Source organism: Synchiropus splendidus, chromosome 9 (genome assembly GCF_027744825.2).
Source record: "Synchiropus splendidus isolate RoL2022-P1 chromosome 9, RoL_Sspl_1.0, whole genome shotgun sequence".
In the NCBI taxonomy this organism is placed as follows: domain Eukaryota; kingdom Metazoa; phylum Chordata; class Actinopteri; order Syngnathiformes; family Callionymidae; genus Synchiropus; species Synchiropus splendidus.
In genome coordinates this window covers 1,706,133-1,725,421 of record NC_071342.1, presented here as the reverse complement: position 1 = coordinate 1,725,421, position 19,289 = coordinate 1,706,133, and the positions used below count along the sequence as shown (strand labels likewise).

At 45.0% G+C, this 19,289-nt stretch overlaps 1 long non-coding RNA gene across 1 annotated transcript; it reads left to right on the top strand.

Moving 5' to 3' along the window:
- The first annotated feature begins 18,398 nt into the window (after window positions 1–18,398).
- On the top strand, window positions 18,399–19,026 carry LOC128765370 (uncharacterized). Its single transcript, XR_008415864.1, has 3 exons — window positions 18,399–18,465; window positions 18,629–18,724; window positions 18,830–19,026. It is a non-coding gene; the product is annotated as an uncharacterized LOC128765370 (long non-coding RNA).
- The last annotated feature ends 263 nt before the right edge of the window (window positions 19,027–19,289 follow it).

The window sequence follows — 19,289 nt, the reverse complement described above, 5'->3', positions numbered from 1 at the left end:
AACAGACGATCAGTCAGAGGTCGAAGGAGTAGGGCACCCGCTCGTTGATTCTTTAACTCACCAGACGCCTCAGCTGATAGGAGGTGGGAAAAAACATTTTGGAGTGATAGTTTACGTTTCACTGCTGTATTTATTTATTTATTTTTTCACATGAAAACAGATACAAAGACAACGAGCACGCCACTCCTTCTACCTGTCGCTTCGACACCAACACCAACACCAACGTTTGGGAGGATACGAATCTCAATTTTTTTCAACACATCTCTACCGTTCAGTATCAGTTGAATGGTTGTATGTTCGCTATTGTGTGTGTGTGTGTGTGTGTGTGTGTGTGTGTGTGTGTGTGTGTGTGTGTGTGTGTGTGCGCGTACGTGCGTGCGTGCGTCTGTGTGTGCGTGTGTGTGTGTTTTATCTGTAATGCGGTTTGTCTATGTTCCGGCTATGTGCTTTTAGACGGTGTCATTTTACTATTGAAGGTGTTTGAGTAACTGTTGCTGCTAAGCGTCATTGTGATTTTACTACTATGCTTTAACGACGACGGACACTAGAGGTCGCGATTACTATTTCACACTATGCTTTAACGACGGCGGCCACGTGAGGTCGAGATTGCTATTTCACACTATGCTTTAACGATGGCGACCACTAGAGGTCGGGATTACTAATTTACACTATGCTTTAACGACGGCGGCCACTAGAGGTCGTGATTTTACTAACTGTAATGTGCTTTAACGACAGCGGCCACTAGAGGTCGTGATTTTACTAATTGTAATGTGCTTTAACGACGGCGGCCGCTAGAGGTCGTGATTTTACAAACTGTAATGTGCTTTAACGACGCCGGCCGCTAGAGGTCGGGATTTTACTAACTGCAATGTGCTTTAACGACGGCGGCCGCTAGAGGTCGTGATTTTACTAACTGTAATGTGCTTTAACGACGGCGGCCACTAGAGGTCGTGATTTTACTAACTGTAATGTGCTTTAACGACGGCGGCCACTAGAGGTCGTGATTTTACTAATTGTAATGTGCTTTAACGACGGCGGCCACTAGAGGTCGTGATTTTACTAACTGTAATGTGGTTTAACGACGGCGGCCACTAGAGGACGTGATTTTACTAACTGTAATGTGCTTTAATGACGGCGGCCACTAGAGGTCGTGATTTTACTAACTGTAATGTGCTTTAACGACGGCGGCCACTAGAGGTCGTGATTTTACTAATTGTAATGTGCTTTAACGACGGCGGCCACTAGAGGTCGTGATTTTACTAATTGTAATGTGCTTTAACGACGGCGGCCACTAGAGGTCGTGATTTTACTAATTGTAATGTGCTTTAACGACGGCGGCCACTAGAGGTCGCGATTTTACTAACTGTAATGTGGTTTAACGACGGCGTCCTCTAGAGGTCGTGATTTTACTTATTGTAAAGTGGTTTAATGAGAGTATACACTAGTGATTTACTATTTGTTTTTACGCTTTAAATGTTGATCCTTAGTAGATCCCTACATTTACACTCTGTTTATATTAATATCATATTAACTGCTATCCGAGGTCTTGCTTCTAGATTGTATTTACATTTGTGTTGTTGTCGGTATTCTGTTTCAGCTCTCCCCTCTGGGTCTTGGCCTTTGTGGGAGACATCGACGCCGGTTTCCTCAGTACCTCTGGATCTACTATCCGGACCGTTCCCTGCTGAAGACTCGACGTCGGCATCTGGGCTATCCGCACCTCCACAGCCACCGTCGCCGACACCATCAGCACAGCCAGCAACCACAGACAAGCCGCGGACATCGCCCCGGATACCAAAACAAAAAGAAAGAAATACTTGTGTGTGTGTGTGTGTGTGTGTGTGTGCATGAAAAGATCACCCGGAACCCGGAAATCAGACACGACCGGGAAGTCATCCGGACCCTGTGGATGCTGATCATTCATTGAACGGGTCGCTCCAACTGTTCAACGGTGAGAGCAAAACATTCAGTTCAATAAAAAAAAAGTATTTTAACCACAGTCTGTCGATGTATTTTATATTTAACTACCTATGTTTTTTGTTTTATTCAACGCCTGTGCGTATGAAAACAGACGATCAGTCAGAGGTCGAAGGAGTAGGGCACCCGCTCGTTGATTCTTTAACTCACCAGACGCCTCAGCTGATAGGAGGTGGGAAAAAACATTTTGGAGTGATAGTTTACGTTTCACTGCTGTATTTATTTATTTATTTTTTCACATGAAAACAGATACAAAGACAACGAGCACGCCACACCTTCTACCTGTCGCTTCAACACCAACACGAACACCAACGAAAGATACGAATCTCAATTTTTTTCAACACATCTCTACCGTTCAGTATCAGTTGAATGGTTGTATGTTCGCTATTGTGTGTGTGTGTGTGTGTGTGTGTGCGCGTACGTGCGTGCGTGCGCGCGTGTGCGTGTGTGTTCGTGTGTGTGTGTTTTATCTGTAATGCGGTTTGTCTATGTTCCGGCTATGTGCTTTTAGACGGTGTCATTTTACTATTGAAGGTGTTTGAGTAACTGTTGCTGCTAAGCGTCATTGTGATTTTACTACTATGCTTTAACGACGACGGACACTAGAGGTCGCGATTACTATTTCACACTGTGCCTTAACGACGGCGACCACTAGAGGTCGGGATTACTATTTTACACTATGCTTTAACGACGGCGGCCACTAGAGGTCGTGATTTTACTAACTGTAATGTGCTTTAACGACGGCGGCCACTAGAGGACGTGATTTTACTAATTGTAATGTGCTTTAACGACGGCGGCCGCTAGAGGTCGTGATTTTACTAACTGTAATGTGCTTTAACGACGTCGGCCGCTAGAGGTCGTGATTTTACTAACTGCAATGTGCTTTAACGACGGCGGCCGCTAGAGGTCGTGATTTTACTAATTGTAATGTGCTTTAACGACGGCGGCCACTAGAGGCGGTGATTTTACTAATTGTAATGTGCTTTAACGACGGCGGCCACTAGAGGTCGTGATTTTACTAATTGTAATGTGCTTTACGACGGCGGCCACTAGAGGTCGTGATTTTACTAATTGTAATGTGCTTTAACGACGGCGGCCACTAGAGGTCGCGATTTTACTAACTGTTATGTGCTTTAACGACGGTGGCCACTAGAGGTCATGATTTTACTAACTGTTATGTGCTTTAACGACGGCTGCCACTAGAGGTCGTGATTTTACTAATTGTAATGTGGTTTAACGACGGCGTCCACTAGAGGTCGTGATTTTACTAACTGTAATGTGGTTTAACGACGGCGGCCGCTAGAGGTCGTGATTTTACTAACTGTAATGTGGTTTAACGACGGCGGCCGCTAGAGGTCGTGATTTTACTAATTGTAATGTGCTTTAACGACGGCGGCCGCTAGAGGTCGTGATTTTACTAACTGTAATGTGCTTTAACGACGGCGGCCACTAGAGGTCGTGATTTTACTAATTGTAATGTGCTTTAACGACGGCGGCCGCTAGAGGTCGTGATTTAGCTAACTGTAATTAGCTATAACGACGGCAGCCACTAGAGGTCGTGATTTTACTAACTGCAATGTGCTTTAACGACGGCGGCCACGAGAGGTCGTGATTTTACTAACTGTAATGTGCTTTAACGACGGCGGCCACTAGAGGTCGTGATTTTACTAATTGTAATGTGCTTTAACGACGGCGGCCACTAGAGGTCGTGATTTTACTAACTGTAATGTGCTTTAACGACGGCGGCCACTAGAGGTCGGCATTTTACTAATTGTAGTGCTTTAACGACGGCGGCCACTAGAGGTCGTGATTTTACTAATTGTAATGTGCTTTAACGACGGCGGCCACTAGAGGTCGTGATTTTACTAACTGTAATGTGGTTAAACGACGGCGTCCGCTAGAGGTCGTGATTTTACTAATTGTAATGTGGTTTAATGACAGTATACACTAGTGATTTACTATTTGTTTTTACGCTTTAAATGTTGATCCTTAGTAGATCCCTACATTTACACTCTGTTTATATTAATATCATATTAACTGCTATCCGAGGTCTTGCTTCTAGATTGTATTGACATTTGTATTGTTGTCGGTATTCTGTTTCAGCTCTCCCCTCTGGGTCTTGGCCTTTGTGGGAGACATCGACGCCGGTTTCCTCAGTACCTCTGGATCTACTATCCGGACCGTTCCCTGCTGAAGACTCGACGTCGGCATCTGGGCTATCCGCACCTCCACAGCCACCGTCGCCGACACCATCAGCACAGCCAGCAACCACAGACAAGCCGCGGACATCGCCCCGGATACCAAAACAAAAAGAAAGAAATACTTGTGTGTGTGTGTGTGTGTGTGCATGAAAAGATCACCCGGAACCCGGAAATCAGACACGACCGGGAAGTCATCCGGACCCTGTGGATGCTGATCATTCATTGAACGGGTCGCTCCAACTGTTCAACGGTGAGAGCAAAACATTCAGTTCAATAAAAAAAAAGTATTTTAACCACAGTCTGTCGATGTATTTTATATTTAACTACCTATGTTTTTTGTTTTATTCAACGCCTGTGCGTATGAAAACAGACGATCAGTCAGAGGTCGAAGGAGTAGGGCACCCGCTCGTTGATTATTTAACTCACCAGACGCCTCAGCTGATAGGAGGTGGGAAAAAACATTTTGGAGTGATAGTTTACGTTTCACTGCTGTATTTATTTATTTATTTTTTCACATGAAAACAGATACAAAGACAACGAGCACGCCACACCTTCTACCTGTCGCTTCAACACCAACACCAACACCAACGTTTGGTAAGATACGAATCTCAATTTTTTTCAACACATCTCTACCGTTCAGTATCAGTTGAATGGTTGTATGTTCGCTATTGTGTGTGTGTGTGTGTGTGTGTGTGTGTGTGTGCGCGTACGTGCGTGCGTGCGTGTGTGTGTGCGTGTGTGTGTGTTTTATCTGTAATGCGGTTTGTCTATGTTCCGGCTATGTGCTTTTAGACGCTGTCATTTTACTATTGAAGGTGTTTGAGTAACTGTTGCTGCTAAGCGTCATTGTGATTTTAATACTATGCTTTAACGACGGCGGCCGCTAGAGGTCGTGATTTTACTAATTGTAATGTGCTTTAACGACGGCGGCCACTAGAGGTCGTGATTTTACTAACTGTAATGTGCTTTAACGACGGCGGCCACTAGAGGTCGTGATTGTACGAACTGTAATGTGCTTTAATGACGGCGGCCATTAGAGGTCGTGATTTTACTAACTGTAATGTGCTTTAACGACGGCGGCCACTAGAGGTCGTGATTTTACTAATTGTAATGTGCTTTAACGTAGACGGCCGCTAGAGGTCGTGATTTTACTAATTGTAATGTGCTTTAACGACGGCGGCCACTAGAGGACGTGATTTTACTAACTGTAATGTGCTTTAACGACGGCGGCCACTAGAGGTCGTGATTTTACTAACTGTAATGTGCTTTAACGACGGCGGCCACTAGAGGACGTGATTTTACTAATTGTAATGTGCTTTAACGACGGCGGACGCTAGAGGTCGTGATTTTACTAACTGTAATGTGCTTTAACAACGGCGGCCGCTAGAGGTCGTGATTTTACTAACTGTAATGTGCTTTAACGACGGCGGCCGCTAGAGGTCGTGATTTTACTAACTGTAATGTGCTTTAACGACGGCGGCCACTAGAGGTCGAAATTTTACTAATTGTAATGTGCTTTAACGACGGCGGCCACTAGAGGTAGTGATTTTACTAACTGTTATGTGGTTTAACGACGGCGGCCGCTAGAGGTCGTGATTTTACTAATTGTAATGTGCTTTAACGACGGCGGCCACTAGAGGTCGGGATTTTACTAACTGTAATGTGCTTTAACGACGGCGTCCACTAGAGGTCGTGATTTTACTAACTGTTGTGTGGTTAAACGACGGCGTCCACTAGAGGTCGTGATTTTACTAATTGTAATGTGTTTAATGACAGTATACACTAGTGATTTACTATTTGTTTTTACGCTTTAAATGTTGACCCTTAGTAGATCCCTGCATTTACACTCTGTTTATATTAATATCATATTAACTGCTATCCGAGGTCTTGCTTCTAGATTGTATTTACATTTGTATTGTTGTCGGTATTCTGTTTCAGCTCTCCCCTCTGGGTCTTGGCCTTTGTGGGAGACATCGACGCCGGTTTCCTCAGTACCTCTGGATCTACTATCCGGACCGTTCCCTGCTGAAGACTCGACGTCGGCATCTGGGCTATCCGCACCTCCACAGCCACCGTCGCCGACACCATCAGCACAGCCAACAACCACAGACAAGCCGCGGACATCGCCCCGGATACCAAAACAAAAAGAAAGAAATACTTGTGTGTGTGTGTGTGTGTGTGCATGAAAAGATCACCCGGAACCCGGAAATCAGACACGACCGGGAAGTTATCCGGACCCTGTGGATGCTGATCATTCATTGAACGGGTCGCTCCAACTGTTCAACGGTGAGAGCAAAACATTCAGTTCAATAAAAAAAAAGTATTAGTATCGATGTATTTTATATATAACTACCTATGTTTTTTGTTTTATTCAACGCCTGTGCGTATGAAAACAGACGATCAGTCAGAGGTCGAAGGAGTAGGGCACCCGCTCGTTGATTCTTTAACTCACCAGATGCCTCAGCTGATAGGAGGTGGGAAAAAACATTTTGGAGTGATAGTTTACGTTTCACTGCTGTATTTATTTTTTTTTTTTTTCACATGAAAACAGATACAAAGACAACGAGCACGCCACACCTTCTACCTGTCGCTTCAACACCAACACCAACGTTTGGTAAGATACGAATCTCAATTTTTTTCAACACATCTCTGCCGTTCAGTATCAGTTGAATGGTTGTATGTTCGCTATTGTGTGTGTGTGTGTGTGTGTGTGTGTGCTCGTACGTGCGTGCGTGCGTGTGTGTGTTTTATCTGTAATGCGGTTTGTCTATGTTCCGGCTATGTGCTTTTAGACGGTGTCATTTTACTATTGAAGGTGTTTGAGTAACTGTTGCTGCTAAGCGTCATTGTGATTTTAATACTATGTGTAACATCCGGGTCACTTGGACCACCGTAAGTGTTTAACGTCACGCGAGAACGGGAGTTGTGGGATGTGATCGATGATGGAGAAATAAACAGAAAATACACAAGTCAGTGTCGTCAGTGTTTGGAGTTTCATCATATCACCAAAAGGAAAATATCACATGGTGTCAGAGTAAGGATAAAAACCCGCACGTCAGACCGAGATGGAGACGTTTGGAGTTCCAGCGCCCAGGATGGATTGGGATTCGCCGAACTTGCCGGAGGCATGGCGCCGTTTTCAACAACATGCAGAGTTGATGTTCTCAGGACCGCTACGGGAGAAAGAGGAGGCAGATAAGTGCAGCTACCTACTATTATGGGTCGGAGAGAAGGGCAGGGACGTGTTTAACACATGGACACTGTCTGCGGAGGACGCCAAGAAGTTGAAGACATATTACGACTTATACACAAAATATGTCACTCCTAAGTCCAACCCCATTTATGCCAGATATCGCTTCCATGAAAAGAAACAAGGAGATAAAGAAACGTTCGAGCACTTTATAACTGAACTAAAGCTACTCGTTAAGGACTGTGGATACCCAAATAGTGACGAAATGGTGAGAGACCGCATCGTCATAGCAACCAACTCCCCGCGTGTGCGCGAGAAGCTTCTCAGCCATGGTGCGGACCTCACACTAGAAAAAGCTATTGACATAGCAAGGTCCTATGAATTGGCACAAGCACAAATGAAGGAGATGGTTGGAAACAGGGACCACGGAAGTGAAGCCATACACGCTATCAACAAAAGACCTGACAACAAACGTCCAGCCAATAGAAGGGCACGACCCAGAGACCCTACCTCAACCAATACAGACTGTGGCAGATGTGGAGGACAACACAGTACCAAAGACACCTGCCCAGCAAAAGGGAAACAATGTTTGAACTGCAAAAAGATGAACCACTTTGCTAAAGCATGTAAATCAAGAACCACTACACAACCCCGTCACAAAGCCATGCACAGTGTGATGGAAGTGAGTGACGAGGAAGAGCTGTTCATAGATGGACTCACGACAGAGAACACTGGCAAAGACACGGAACAGGCATATGCAGAAATTGAAGTGGGCACGCAAAACATCAAATTTAAAATCGACACAGGCGCACAGACCAACGCCATCCCAAATTACATGTTTCGACGTTTATTCAAAAATATGAGACTGAAACCTGCTACACAAAGACTCACAACATATGGAGGTGAGCAGCTGAAAGTGAGGGGCACCTGCCAGCTCAAATGTAGCTACAAAGACCGGTCAAGTATGCTGGAATTCCATATCGTCGACACAGAAGCGCCACCCATACTGAGCATGAGGGCCAGTTTGGATTTGGACCTGATCAAATTAATATTTGCAGTGGAGAAAGAAGACGACGCACAGGGTCTTTTAAAAGAATATGCCGATGTGTTCCAAGGAATAGGAGAATTCCCAGGAGAATGTCGCCTCCATATTGACCCGGAAGCCACGCCTGTGGCATATCCACCACGTCGTGTCCCCATTGCACTGCGCGACAGACTGAAACAAGAGCTCGACCAGATGGAGAAGTCCAACATAATATGCAAAGTGACCGAGCCCACTGAGTGGGTGAACGCATTGGTGGTAGTAGAAAAACCACACAGTGGAAAGCTTAGAGTGTGTCTTGACCCCAGGGACCTCAACAAAGCCATCAAAAGGCCGCACTACCCACTTCCAACACTAGAGGACGTCACAACAAAACTGGCTGGAGCACAGTTTTTCAGCGTCCTGGATGCTAGATCTGGCTACTGGACCATCAAACTATGCACAGATTCATCCAAGATGACAACTTTCAACACCCCGTTTGGTCGGTATCGATTCCTAAGGCTACCATTTGGGCTCAATTCAGCCCAAGATGAGTTCCAGAGACGTGTTGATGAGACGTATGAAGGGCTCAACGGAGTTGCAGCAATAGTGGACGACATCCTGGTGTTCGGGAAGACGAAAGAAGAGCACAACGAAAATCTTCGAGCCATGTTACAGCGTACACGAGAAAGAGGAGTGCGACTGAATCCCGAGAAATGTCAGATCTGCGTTCCAGAGGTCAGTTATTTTGGACATACGCTGTCAAGTGAAGGCATCAAACCAGACCCTGCTAAGGTAAAAGCCATCACAGAGATGCCACCGCCAAAGAACAAAGCAGAGCTGGAGACCATACTGGGGATGATCAATTACCTGGCCCGATTTGCCCCAAACCTGTCCCAGATAAACTCACCCCTGCGGCAGATACTCAAACAAGAAAACGACTTTACATGGGACCCCCATCATGATGAGACATTCAAGCACATAAAAGACCTGATAACACACCACCCGGTGCTTGCGTTTTTCGACCCCCAGAAGGAGTTGAGGCTCCAGGTCGACGCTTCGAAACACGGTTTGGGAGCCGTCATGCTCCAAGAGGGAAGACCTGTGGCATATGCATCCAAATCACTAAACAGCACAGAAGAAAACTACGCTCAGATAGAAAAAGAGCTGTATGCAGTACTGTTCGGGTGCAAACGCTTCCACGAATACATGTACGGAAGAAGGGTCATTGTTGAGTCAGACCACAAACCTTTGGAAGCCATTTTACGCAAACCTTTGGCCGCAGCGCCCCCACGGCTTCAAAGGATGATACTACAGCTACAGCGATACAACATCCAGATCACACACCTCCCTGGAAAGGATATACCTGTGGCTGATACCCTGTCACGTAAGTCGATCCAACACCACGACAACCGTATAACAGAAGGATTAGAGGCACAAGTGCACACCCTCATCAGCAACGTCCCGGTGAGCAAGACCAAGCTACAGGAAATCAAAGAGGCAACGTTCAGAGACATCCAGCTCACCACACTAAAAAATACTGTGAAATCAGGGTGGCCAGACGAGAGAAGAAAGTGCCCAGCCAACATCCAGGAATATTGGAACCACAGGGATGAAATAAGTGAAGCCGACAACTTAATGTTCAAAGGTGAAAAAATCATAATCCCTCACGCACTAAGAGCTGCCATGATCGCCCGCATCCACACTGGACATATGGGTATAGAAAAGAGTAAAAGCCGTGCTCGTGACATCCTTTTCTGGCCCGGCATGTCTAAACAAATCGAGGCCTGCGTTGCAGAGTGCGACATATGTCAAGAACGACGAAGTTCCAACATCAGAGAGCCGCTCATCTCGTATCCCATACCAGAGAGACCATGGCAAGTTATTGGAACTGATCTATTTACGTGGAACTCGCAGGACTTCATCGTCATCGTGGACTACTACAGTAGATACTTCGAGATGGAGAAACTAACCAGCTGCACCTCGACTGCTGTCATAGCAAAGTGCAAAGCAGCGTTCGCACGACATGGCATCCCTGACTTGGTGATCAGTGACAATGGACCATGCTACAGCTCGACAGAGTTTCGCCTTTTCTCGGAGGAGTGGGACTTCAAGCACATCACTTCAAGCCCGCGTTACCCACAAAGTAATGGCCTTGCTGAAAAAACAGTCCAGACTGCCAAACTCATTCTAGACAAGGCTAAAGCTGGAAATAAGGACCACTATATGGGCATGTTAGAGTACAGGAACACACCGGTGGACAATCTAAAATCCCCCGCCCAACTTCTGATGAGCCGTAGACTCCGCTCAGTACTCCCAATGACTGTGAGACAGCTGAAACCACGAGTTGCACATCTGAAAGCTGTACACGAGAGGAGAGAAGTGTGTCAGAGCCGCCAGCAGAAATATTATAACAGATCAGCAAGACCACTACCCCGTCTACCTGTTGGCACACCTGTCCGTTACCAGCAAGATGACGGTTCCTGGAAGCCGGCCATAGTGACACAAGTGGCAGATACACAGAGAAGCTATCACATACAAACAAATGAAGGTCAGATGTTCCGACGCAACAGACGGCATCTCCATGCGAGACAAGAAAATCCAGACATCACGGACGCCCCACAGACGCCCACCAGAAACACTCAACATACACCGAACAGCAACGCGCAGCAATCACCCAACAGAGACGCGCAACCCCCACAGCCAGAGCCTGTGGATCAACCACCACTTGTCAGCCAGCTACCCAGCTACACCACCAGAACCGGCCGTACCATCAAGCCGAGACAAATACTAGATCTCTAAACATTTGTTAATTGTTATGCTTTTGAAATGCACTTGTATTCTCTACAGATATACGTAAAGCCTGTTTAATCTGTTATGCAGCACTTGTTAACGGTTTAAAAGTCAGTGTTTCGTTTTCAGTGCATTTGTTTCATTGTGTCCAAATAAAATAGATTTTATTTTGTTAAGAAGGGAGATGTAACATCCGGGTCACTTGGACCACCGTAAGTGTTTAACGTCACGCGAGAACGGGAGTTGTGGGATGTGATCGATGATGGAGAAATAAACGGAAAATACACAAGTCAGTGTCGTCAGTGTTTGGAGTTTTACCATATCACCAAAAGGAAAATATCACACTATGCTTTAACGACGGCGGCCGCTAGAGGTCGTGATTTTACTAACTGTAATGTGCTTTAACGACGGCGGCCACTAGAGGTCGTGATTTTACTAATTGTAATGTGCTTTAACGACGGCGGCCACTAGAGGTCGTGATTGTACGAACTGTAATGTGCTTTAACGACGGCGGCCACTAGAGGTCGTGATTTTACTAACTGTAATGTGCTTTAATGACGGCGGCCATTAGAGGTCGTGATTTTACTAACTGTAATGTGCTTTAACGACGGCGGCCACTAGAGGTCGTGATTTTACTAATTGTAATGTGCTTTAACGACGGCGGCCGCTAGAGGTCGTGATTTTACTAATTGTAATGTGCTTTAACGACGGCGGCCACGAGAGGTCGTGATTTTACTAACTGTAATGTGCTTTAACGACGGCGGCCACTAGAGGTCGTGATTTTACTAACTGTAATGTGCTTTAATGAGGGCGGCCACTAGAGGTCGTGATTTTACTAATTGTAATGTGCTTTAACGACGGCGGACGCTAGAGGTCGTGATTTTACTAACTGTAATGTGCTTTAACGACAGCGGCCGCTAGAGGTGGTGATTTTTCTAACTGTAATGTGCTTTAACGACGGCGGCCGCTAGAGGTCGTGATTTTACTAACTGTAATGTGCTTTAACGACGGCGGCCGCTAGAGGTCGTAATTTTACTAATTGTAATGTGCTCTAACGACGGCGGCCACTAGAGGTCGTGATTTTACTAACTGTTATGTGGTTTAACGACGGCGGCCGCTAGAGGTCGTGATTTTACTAATTGTAATGTGCTTTAACGACGGCGGCCACTAGAGGTCGTGATTTTACTAACTGTAATGTGCTTTAACGACGGCGTCCACTAGAGGTCGTGATTTTACTAATTGTAATGTGGTTAAACGACGGCGTCCACTAGAGGTCGTGATTTTACTAATTGTAATGTGGTTTAATGACAGTATACACTAGTGATTTACTATTTGTTTTTACGCTTTAAATGTTGATCCTTAGTAGATCCCTACATTTACACTCTGTTTATATTAATATCATATTAACTGCTATCCGAGGTCTTGCTTCAAGATTGTATTTACATTTGTGTTGTTGTCGGTATTCTGTTTCAGCTCTCCCCTCTGGGTCTTGGCCTTTGTGGGAGACATCGACGCCGGTTTCCTCAGTACCTCTGGATCTACTATCCGGACCGTTCCCTGCTGAAGACTCGACGTCGGCATCTGGGCTATCCGCACCTCCACAGCCACCGTCGCCGACACCATCAGCACAGCCAGCAACCACAGACAAGCCGCGGACATCGCCCCGGATACCAAAACAAAAAGAAAGAAATACTTGTGTGTGTGTGTGTGTGTGTGCATGAAATGATCACCCGGAACCCGGAAATCAGACACGACCGGGAAGTCATCCGGACCCTGTGGATGCTGATCATTCATTGAACGGGTCGCTCCAACTGTTCAACGGTGAGAGCAAAACATTCAGTTCAATAAAAAAAAAGTATTTTAACCACAGTCTGTCGATGTATTTTATATTTAACTACCTATGTTTTTTGTTTTATTCAACGCCTGTGCGTATGAAAACAGACGATCAGTCAGAGGTCGAAGGAGTAGGGCACCCGCTCGTTGATTCTTTAACTCACCAGACGCCTCAGCTGATAGGAGGTGGGAAAAAACATTTTGGAGTGATAGTTTACGTTTCACTGCTGTATTTATTTATTTTTTTTTTCACATGAAAACAGATACAAAGACAACGAGCACGCCACACCTTCTACCTGTCGCTTCAACACCAACACCAACACCAACGTAAGATACGAATCTCAATTTTTTTCAACACATCTCTACCGTTCAGTATCAGTTGAATGGTTGTATGTTCGCTATTGTGTGTGTGTGTGTGTGTGTCTGTGCGCGTACGTGCGTGCGTGTGTGTGTGTGTGCGTGTGTGTGTGTTTTATCTGTAATGCGGTTTGTCTATGTTCCGGCTATGTGCTTTTAGACGGTGTCATTTTACTATTGAAGGTGTTTGAGTAACTGTTGCTGCTAAGCGTCATTGTGATTTTACTACTATGCTTTAACGACGACGGACACTAGAGGTCGCGATTACTATTTCACACTGTGCCTTAACGACGGCGACCACTAGAGGTCGGGATTACTATTTTACACTATGCTTTAACGACGGCGGCCACTAGAGGTCGTGATTTTACTAACTGTAATGTGCTTTAACGACGGCGGCCACTAGAGGACGTGATTTTACTAATTGTAATGTGCTTTAACGACGGCGGCCGCTAGAGGTCGTGATTTTACCAACTGTAATGTGCTTTAACGACGTCGGCCGCTAGAGGTCGTGATTTTACTAACTGCAATGTGCTTTAACGACGGCGGCCGTTAGAGGTCGTGATTTTACTAACTGCAATGTGCTTTAACGACGGCGGCCGCTAGAGGTTGTGATTTTACTAACTGTAATGTGCTTTAACGACGGCGGCCAATAGAGGTCGTGATTTTACTAACTGTAATGTGCTTTAACGACGGCGGCCACTAGAGGTCGTGATTTTACTAACTGTAATGTGCTTTAACGACGGCGGCCACTAGAGGTCGTGATTTTACTAACTGTAATGTGCTTTAACGACGGTGGCCACTAGAGGTCGTGATTTTACTAACTGTAATGTGCTTTAACGACGGAGGCCACTAGAGGTCGTGATTTTACTAATTGTAATGTGCTTTAACGACGGCGGCCACTAGAGGTCGTGATTTTACTAATTGTAATGTGCTTTAACGACGGCGGCCACTAGAGGTCGGGATTTTACTAATTGTAATGTGGTTTAACGACGGCGTCCACTAGAGGTCGTGATTTTACTAACTGTAATGTGGTTTAACGACGGCGGCCGCTAGAGGTCGTGATTTTACTAATTGTAATGTGCTTTAACGACGGCGGCTACTAGAGGTCGTGATTTTACTAACTGTAATGTGGTTTAACGACGGCGTCCACTAGAGGTCGTGATTTTACTTATTGTAAAGTGGTTTAATGAGAGTATACACTAGTGATTTACTATTTGTTTTTACGCTTTAAATGTTGATCCTTAGTAGATCCCTACATTTACACTCTGTTTATATTAATATCATATTAACTGCTATCCGAGGTCTTGCTTCTAGATTGTATTTACATTTGTGTTGTTGTCGGTATTCTGTTTCAGCTCTCCCCTCTGGGTCTTGGCCTTTGTGGGAGACATTGACGCCGGTTTCCTCAGTACCTCTGGATCTACTATCCGGACCGTTCCCTGCTGAAGACTCGACGTCGGCATCTGGGCTATCCGCACCTCCACAGCCACCGTCGCTGACACCATCAGCACCGCCAGCAACCACAGACAAGCCGCGGACATCGCCCCGGATACCAAAACAAAGAGAAAGAAATACTTGTGTGTGTGTGTGTGTGTGTGTGTGTGCGCGTACGTGCGTCCGTGCGTGTGTGTGTGCGTGTGTGTGTGTTTTATCTGTAATGCAGTTTGTCTATGTTCCGGCTATGTGCTTTTAGACGGTGTCATTTTACTATTGAAGGTGTTTGAGTAACTGTTGCTGCTAAGCGTCATTGTGATTTTACTACTATGCTTTAACGATGGCGACCACTAGAGGTCGGGATTACTAATTTACACCATGCTTTAACGACGGCGGCCACTAGAGGTCGTGATTTTACTAACTGTAATGTGCTTTAACGATGGCGGCCACTAGAGGTCGTGATTTTACTAATTGTAATGTGCTTTAACGACGGCGGCCGCTAGAGGTCGTGATTTTACTAACTGTAATTAGCTTTAACGACGGCAGCCACTAGAGGTCGTGATTTTACTAACTGCAATGTGCTTTAACGACGGCGGCCACTAGAGGTCGTGATTTTACTAACTGTAATGTGCTTTAACGACGGCGGCCACGAGAGGTCGTGATTTTACTAACTGTAATGTGCTTTAACGACGGCGGCCACTAGAGGTCGTGATTTTACTAATTGTAATGTGCTTTAACGACGGCGGCCACTAGAGGTCGTCATTTTACTAACTGTAATGTGTTTTAACGACGGCGGCCACTAGAGGTCGTGATTTTACTAATTGTAATGTGCTTTAACGACGGCGGCCACTAGAGGTCGTGATTTTACTAATTGTAATGTGCTTTAAGGACGGCGGCCACTAGAGGTCGTGATTTTACTAACTGTAATGTGCTTTAACGACGGCGGCCACTAGAGGTCGTGATTTTACTAATTGTAATGTGGTTTAACGACGGCGGCCACTAGAGGTCGTGATTTTACTAACTGTAATGTGCTTTAACGACGGCGGCCACTAGAGGTCGTGATTTTACTAATTGTAATGTGGTTTAACGACGGCGTCCACTAGAGGTCGTGATTTTACTAACTGTAATGTGGTTTAACGACGGCGGCCGCTAGAGGTCGTGATTTTACTAATTGTAATGTGCTTTAACGACGGCGGCCACTAGAGGTCGTGATTTTACTAATTGTAATGTGGTTTAATGACAGTATACACTAGTGATTTACTATTTGTTTTTACGCTTTAAATGTTGATCCTTAGTAGATCCCTACATTTACACTCTGTTTATATTAATATCATATTAACTGCTATCCGAGGTCTTGCTTCTAGATTGTATTTACATTTGTATTGTTGTCGGTATTCTGTTTCAGCTCTCCCCTCTGGGTCTTGGCCTTTGTGGGAGACATCGACGCCGGTTTCCTCAGTACCTCTGGATCTACTATCCGGACCGTTCCCTGCTGAAGACTCGACGTCGGCATCTGGGCTATCCGCACCTCCACAGCCACCGTCGCCGACACCATTAGCACCGCCAGCAACCACAGACAAGCCGCGGACATCGCCCCGGATACCAAAACAAAAAGAAAGAAATACTTTTAGTTTTCAGCATTAGTCAATGTTTGAACTGTTTCTGCATTGTAGGCTAAATAATCAAAACACGTTAGTAGCTACAATATTATTTCGGGTTTAAACATTTTTGAAGTTATTTAACATCTTATGAAGAAGTTTTTCATTCTTGAAATATTTCTTAAAGATAAAATAGTAGAAAGAAAACACTTTTTAGTCTTCACTAATAGTTCAAACGACACAGCTACCCAACTCATGCACCATTTTTTCAAAATGCTTTTAAACAGATAATTTGAACTTGTTTGAGAAATACTTTTAGTTTTCAGAATAGAACAAAAGAAAGAAATACTTTTAGTTTTCAGAAAACAAGGTTGAGTGAACAATGATGAAACAAAAAAGAAAGAAATACTTTAGTTTTCAGCATTAGTTCAAATGACACAGCTATTCATCTCACATGAGTTTCTGTTGAATCAGTCTATTTAATTTTACACCCTGTGTGAGTTTGAAACGATGCATTTTTAGAGTCTGTGATAACCAGTTAATTTGCTGCGGAGACGCGAGTTCTTTCCTGGACGGTTGAATCTTCAAAAGAGACAGTCTGAAGGCGGACCTCATTGTCTTCAGACAACATTGTTTAGGCTGTAGGAAATACACTTCTGTACCTTCCACGTGTTCGTTTTCTCGTGAGAATGACAACCAAAAACACCCCAACTTAAAATCCAAAAGAATTTACACCCTGACAGAGGCGTCTAATTACCCTAACAGAGCTCTGGGCCCGCAACTACACCTGGCTTTGCCTCAGCTCCGATGGTGTAGAGTGACAAAGACTATCTCAGGCCCTGACCCCTTTTATTACACATTTCAGTTCATTTTGGGGGTGCAGTCTCCACTGATTGATCCTGGTCTTCTTACGGTCCAGGTCGTCATGGGTCAAATTCCAGATCTTGTGCCGTCTCCACCACATCTGGAAACACCTTTAGAATATTCATACATCTGTCTTTAATTGGCGACAATGGCAGAGCGGATGACCCAAGCCATTCTTTTTTTGGCATCCTGCTTCTGTCACCATGTCCGTTCTCCATCTGATTATTTGTTTTACGTCGCCGCGGTTCATACCTCTGAGCTACCTAGCAGACATTGATCCTGGTCTTCTTATGGTCCAGGTCGTCATGGGTCAAATTCCAGATCTTGTGCTGTCTCCACCACATCTGGAAACACCTTTAGAATATTTATACATCTGTCTTTAATTGGCGACAATGGCAGAGTGGGTGACCCGATCCAAATCAACAAAGACGTCACCGAGGACCTACCCACACGGACGGAGTATTTAGGTGACCCGATTCAGACCACATTTTACATCAGTTCCGGTGTAACCTTCGCTGTTGACCAGACCTTCCAGAACTTCATCCTCCTTTCCAAAAGGACTCCAGACTACCCATGGATGCCTCTTCCTCTGCACGTCGTAGGTGAATATTTATCTGTTTATCTATCCATCTATCTATATCTATACAGTATACATATAAGTATATACATATATGTGTATCTATGTATTTACATTTACATATATAAGTATAATAAAAACGTTACGCCATGTTTATCACGTACCATGTCTCTTTTCATTGACAGACGTCGTCACTCATCTGTGTGACGTTCATTTAACGCAGAGTGATACTGGTAAAAATATTGAATTATTTTATAATTCGTTGTTAATATCTCTATTATGTGTTACAACAGCCGCACTTCTTTTTTTCAGATATTATCGCCTCCGCGAATAACTTCCCGGAGACGCTGATCGGCGCTGAGGAGCTTGAGCGGTTAATGCGTGTAACTTTTGAAGACGGAGATGCCCGTGCGGATCTGTCGGCTGTGAATCCGAGAGCGAGTCTTCAAGACAGCGGCACCGAGGCTCAGAACACGCCGTGTATTATAATAATCCACAGCGAGGACGAGTTCGTCCGCGGCCGAGTACAGGAAATCGACTGAAGGGGAGTAACCAACGCTCTCTGAGCCGTAAGCGACGGTATAATTCGGCACGGAAGACAGGACCGGCGCGAGTCATTGGTGAGAAGGAGACAGCGATTCTAATCATAATTACGATAACTAGGTAAAGAACAGCGGTATTTATTAAGTGTATATACATGCGTATGTGTGTGTGTGTGCGTGTGTGTGTGTGTGTGTGTGTGTGTGTGTGTGTGTGTGTGTGTGTGTGTGTGTGCATGAAAAGATCACCCGGAACCCGGAAATCAGACACGACCGGGAAGTCATCCGGACCCTGTGGATGCTGATCATTCATTGGACGGGTCGCTCCAACTGTTCGACGGTGAGAGCAAAACAAAAAAAGTATTTTAAGCACATTCTGTTGATGTGTTTTATATTTAACTACCTATGTTTTTGTTTTATTCAACACCTGTGCGTATGAAAACAGACAGCCAGTCAGAGGTCGAAGGAGTAGGGCGCCCGCTCGTGGATTCTTTCACTCACCAGACGCCTCAGCTGATAGGAGGCGGGAAAAAACATTTGGAGTGATAGTTTACGTTTCACTGCTGTATTTATTTATTTATTTTTTCACATGAAAACAGATACAAAGGCAACGAGCACGCCACACCTTCTGCCTGTCGCTTCAACGCCACCACCACCGTTTGGTAAGATGTAAATCTCCAATTTTTTTTCAACACATCTCTACCGTTCAGTATCAGCTGAATGGCTGTATGTTCGCTATTATGTGTGTGTGTGTGTGTGTGTGTGTGTGAGTGTGTGTGTGTGTGTGTGTGTGTGTGTGTGTGTGTGTGTGTGTGTGTGTGTGTGTGTGTGTGTGGTTTAATGATGTGTCTGCAATTCGTTGTGTTAGAGCATCAAGGTGCCTGTTATCTGTAATGTGGTTTATC